This window comes from Homarus americanus, unplaced genomic scaffold (genome assembly GCF_018991925.1).
Source record: "Homarus americanus isolate GMGI-L3 unplaced genomic scaffold, GMGI_Hamer_2.0 scaffold42189, whole genome shotgun sequence".
In the NCBI taxonomy this organism is placed as follows: domain Eukaryota; kingdom Metazoa; phylum Arthropoda; class Malacostraca; order Decapoda; family Nephropidae; genus Homarus; species Homarus americanus.
In genome coordinates this window covers 29,001-35,000 of record NW_024722315.1, presented here as the reverse complement: position 1 = coordinate 35,000, position 6,000 = coordinate 29,001, and positions in this window count along the sequence as shown.

Genomic DNA, 6,000 nt, shown 5'->3' with positions numbered 1-6,000 from the left:
CTCCAGCATTATGTTTACTATTCGTTAGGTGACTGTAAAGTAGCTGCTTTGGCAGTCTACTGTCGTCCATGCGGGTAACATGGCCAGTCCAGTGTAGTTGTTCATGGATAAAGGTAGCCTCGATGCTCCTACAGTCGGAGTCAGCAAGAATATTGGCATGTGTTCTCTTGTCTTCCCAGCGAACTCGGAAGATGGAACGTAGACTACGTTGGTGAAAGTTTTCAAGTGCCTTGAGGTGCCTCCTGTATGTAACCCATGTTTCGCTGCCATATAGCAGGGTGGGGGGGACCACTGTAGATAATTTCAGCTCCCTACAACTGAAGACACGGTTTTGGAGTCTGCCAAGGGCTTGAAATGGTCATCTGATCCGATGTTGAATCTCTTCATCGACGTCCTCGATGGTAGACAGGTGGGAGCCGAGATACCGAAAGTGGGTAACATTAGAGAGGGTAGTACCATTAAGCTGGATGGATGGTGGAGGTGTGGCTGAACCAGGGGCAGGCTGAAAGAGAATTGGAGTCTTCTGTACAATGATAGATAAAGTCGTGTCGTGAAATTTGGTGAAAACATATCCCGAAGGGCTAAACCTTTGTGCGCTCTGCCTTGTGGTCGGGTTCTCATAATGTTTCACGAGTTATATTTAATCTTCGGACAAAACCGCGACACGACCTTTGTCTTTGATTGTACATTAACCTCAAGGACGCCGAGGTGTGCGTACGCATCTGCGTAGTTGTTCAGGATCTCCTGTAGGTCGCGTTCAGTGTGAGCGACAAGGGTGAGGTCTTCTGCATATTGAAGTTCAGTAATGGAAGCTGCCGACACCTTTGTTCCTGCCTGGAGTCGACTTATGTTGAAAAGACCTTTCATCCGATACTCGATGTCCACTCCGCCAGCTAAATTGGCACTGGCACGAGTAAGGAAGGCAGCCAAGAAAAGAGAGTTGGTGCCAGTAGACACCCTTGTTTAACCCCTCACACACACACACACACACACACACACACACACACACACACACACACACACACACACACACACACAACCATATACAATACTTAATACACAGCAACAATACCTTAACTTATCAACTTACATACGGTAAAATTTCACCTACAATTTATTAAACCGATTCACTGAATTTAAACATAGAGGTAGAATTAAATAAATGTTGTAAGGGTGTTGTTAATTTAACTTAGATGTGATTAAGGTTACTATGACTTAATGACTTATTACACTCAGTTATTTCTTACCAGCAATTTTCTCTCTCTCTCTCTCTCTCTCTCTCTCTCTCTCTCTCTCTCTCTCTCTCTCTCTCTCTCTCTCCTGACTAGAAGTCGATAAGCGATGCATCCTCGAACACTCCTCCAATTAGCAAGTTGTTCGCGAAATAGGACACCAAACCGCCAATTTTGAATCGCGTCGTGTTAGTAATCGATTCGCGCGAGATCTTTAATAATGGGAGGGAAAAGGAGGGGGGTGAAGGAAGGAAGATGAGGGGAGAAGGATAGTATAGGAGGGAGAGAGGAAGAATGATAGGGGGAAGTGAAGGAGTAGAGGAGAATGGGTAAGGAAGGGGGGAAAGTGGGGCGATTAGGAGTAAGGGAAGCATGAAGGAGAGGTGAGGGGGAGGAGGGTATGGGGGTAAGGGGGGGAGGGTAAGGGGAGAAAATGTTACTGTCAAAAGTTTCAAGAAGATCTGTAAAACCCTTTAAAAGCATTCTTGGGAGGACGGAACCACGGACGCCACAGACAGAATGCCACGCACACGACACGAACACAGCGATGCCACAAACACGGACGGACGCCACGATGCCACGAACACACGGACGAACACAGCGATGCCGAACACGGACAGCGATGCCACGAACACACGGACGCCACGAACACACGGACATTACGAACACGGCGATATACAACACACGGACGTCACGGTACAGCAGTGCCACGAGCACGGCGCCGCGAACACACGGACGACACGAACACACACGGACGTCACAACACAGCGATGCAGAAATGCCACGGGCGACACGGAACACGAACACGATGCCACGAACACGCGATGCCACGAACACACGGACGCACGAACACAACGATGCCACGAACACGGACGACACAGAACACAACGATGCCACGAACACACGGACGACACGAACACAGCGGGCCACGAACACACGACACACGGACGACACGATGCCACGAACACACGGACGACGAACACAGCGATGCCACACACACGGACGTCACGAACACAGCGATGCCACAGGACGACACACGGAACACAGCGGGCTGCCACGAACACACGGACGCTACGAACGCCAACGATGTCACGAACACACGGACGACACGAACACAGCGATGTCCACGAACACACGACACGAACAGCGATGCACGAACACAGGACGACACGAACACAGCGATGCCACGAACACACGGACGATACGACACAGGATGTCACGAACACACGGACGACACGAATACAGCGATGCCACGAACACACGGACGACACAAAGGATGCCACACACGGACGATGCCACGAACACACGGACGCCACAGAACAACACACGATGACACGAACACGCGACACGAACGACACGAACACAACGATGCCACGCACGGACGACACGAACAGCGTGTCACGAACACACGGACGCCACGAACACAACGATGCCACGAACACACGATGTCACGAACACACAGACGACACGAACACACAACGATGTCACGACGCCTGTGAACACAGCATCGCGGGACGTCACGAACACGGACGACACAGGGCACAACGATGCCACGAACAGAGAAATAACGGAAGCGATGAACAAAATGAAAAAAAAACCGAGTAATCTCTCTCTCTCTCTCTCTACTCTCTCTCTCCCACCGAAAAAATTAAAACCCGATGTTCAAACTTGTAATGAAATCGGAATGGTGGAGTTTAGCGGCTCGGCCAAGTCAAGTGTTTCAGTCAAGGTTCTCGGCCAAGTCCCAGCTGTTCCCGGCCAAGTGTCCCCGGCCGAGTCCCAGTCAAGGTTCTCGGCCGCGTCCCTGGCCGAGTCAGCCAAGGTTCGGCCAGGTCCCCCGGCCGAGGTCCCAGCCAAGGTTCTCGGCCGTGTCCCCGGCCGAGTCCCAGGTTCTCGGCCAAGTGTCCCATCCGGCCAAAACGTGGCGGGGACCATAGCTGTAATTATGACCAAGTAAACATCAATTAGATTAATCACCAATTATCCTCCCTTTCCTTCCCTTTCCTTCCCTCCTTCTCTCCCTCATCTCCGTCACTCTCCCTCCCTCCCTCCCCCTCTCCCGGTAGTTCCCTAACGAGCCCCGGAACCTAGACCACCTTGACGAATTACTCCCCTTCAGAACTCTGGCAAAACGCCTAAAAAATATGAAAAAAGAAAAAAAAAATTTCGAGGGGGGAAAGAGGGGCGGGGGGGGGGTGGCGGTGGTCAGAGGGTGTGTGTCTGTAGAGTCTGTTGTTGTCGTATGATCTTTCCGCCGTCAACTAATCAAATCCATCCTGACGCCAGAGGAGAGTTTTAATTGGAGGATTTGCAGTAGATATCTAACAAGAGTCGAATTACCACTAGTTGTCCCGTCAGTCTCCGGTAATTCCCCGACGATCGGTATCAGTGGACAGACCAAAGACAGGCAGGTAGACTTACACCAGATCACAGAAACACACATGTGCACTGTAGTCTTCTTTAATAAACACTAATTCTTCACAGGGTTATGTCTTTACAGCTTGACTCCTCACTTGGAACATTTAGTCAGTACTCTACATGTGTACAATTCCTTAGTCTTCTCACTTTATATTAATCACAACAATACTTGCACAACAGATGTCTTCAGTTGTTGTGTTCGGCGGAGTCATAAGTTATGAGGTGAAAGAAGATTATTATTAGGGGTTGAAGAAAAGTGATGAAACTGAAATATAGTTGGAGTAGAAAGAATCTGGGCTCAACCAGATCGCTTCATCTTTCCTATTGGTGTTTTATCTTTGTTCTGTTCCCTTGGGTCGTCACACCTGTGTATTAATATTGGTTTAATTATGTAGTGCTGCTTATTATTATTATTATTAATTTTACTACTCTCCTGTTCGCCACTTTATATAAGCCTTGTCAGACCTTTCGAACCTCCTAGAATCACCCAGAGACGCCTGAGAAATTCTAGAACGTTCTACTCTTATCAAGGCTTACCATAATAAGTAAATCATAACAAAAATGATGCAATACATTCTGGAATATTCTTATATAATTAATACATAAAATATATACACGGAAATTTCACTAAATGGCTGTTGCATGGGACAGAAAACAACCAAAACACCCAGTTTACATAATTATAATACACACTCATGCCTCGGCATAACAGTATGAATTTGTAGTGATAAAGTAGAGGTTGTAGTGGTGACTGGTGATTATGGTAGTTGTTGTTGGTAGTGGTGCCAGCAATTAGTGATCGTAATATAAGTAATTCAAAAGCAGTAACTCTTAACATCAAGTTCAGACGGCAGTACTGTACCAGCTACTAGTATTTTGCGTCTCCAGCCGTTACCAACACCTCTTCCCTCCCTGACCAGATATTCCTCCTCCTAGTGACAGGCCTGGCACTTGACATTATTAGGGACCTGCCACACTTTGCCATAAACAGATATATTGTACCGGGAATTTTCCCCCCACACACTCATCATTCTGTCACTTTATGTAACTTGCTGACAAAACCCATGACCCTTCAGGCTTCTACGCCCTAATGCATGAGTCATAAAGGCAAGCATGAACTCCGCATGCTTCCCAGATGGGCGCTGTAAACGATTCTGCTCTTCACCTTGCACAGGATGTAAGGAGGTGCCCAATAAACTAGCCCCCTCGGGGGCAATCTGAAAATAAATACAGTAAATCTATTAATTTGCTGTAATAATCACGATAGCTATTGGGATATAATCATCTGTAATATTTATTTAAAAGTTTTCCCATCAAAAGTAAATTCACAAGTCGCTTCCTGAATACTATAAACCATACGTGATAAATAGGGAAATTAACGGACACGAGACGTATTATTGGAAGGCCAACAGTCACACTGACGAGGGTCTACCTATACACACTAAGTCTTGTAAACGAGTGTGACAATATACTGTAACTTAGTTTTAGGTTAAAGTTCAGTTTGAAAAGGTTATAGGTTAGGTTTAACGGAACAATCAAAGTCGATAGAATCTGAAAAAAACTGACGAACACTCGCTTAACGGAACAACCATTGATAAACACACATTAGGAAGAGATATTTATTGTTTCATCTTAAATCGTCCTTTAATATATCAAGACCAATCATTAACATCACACAACAGGTAGCAGAAGGAATCACCCCGCCAGCATATTTCACCTAAAGATTAACCACCCTAATGCTAACCTATCCCAAACCTACCTCAAGTTAACATAATCAATCTAATATTTTATTTGTACCTCAGCCAGCGAGACCTAAGTGCAGCAGTAAGTTATTGTACTACACAATAAAAGGTCACATTTTCTTCATAAAGATTCTAGAATTTATAGTAGTTCACACTCTTGTTATATTTACAGAATTAAACACTTTCATAAAATGTTCATTATATAGTAATAAAGAACAAACCTACCGCGCGAGGGGCTTGTAAACTGATGATGAAATGATAAATGAAAGTCCAAGTTTTGTCTTGACAGATCTAACACACGGCCTCCAGGTGGTGGTGACCTTCAACACCCGCTGGAAACAGTCGGGACCCAGTTGTTATGTCCGATTATAGAGCTATTTGGGCTTGCTATATTCCAGGCTACTGGCATATAAATGTATATAAAATTTAATAAAGGTCTGATGCTTTGATTTAAATTAAACATGAAGTAACTTGAATAGAAGCATCTCGGTGGATGCGGTCTCATAAATTTGTTTAATTGCAAAAAACTTATTGTTTGATGCGATATAAATAATATTTAGGTTATTTCCGTTAATTTATTTAATTTACTTATGCTATATATAAATATA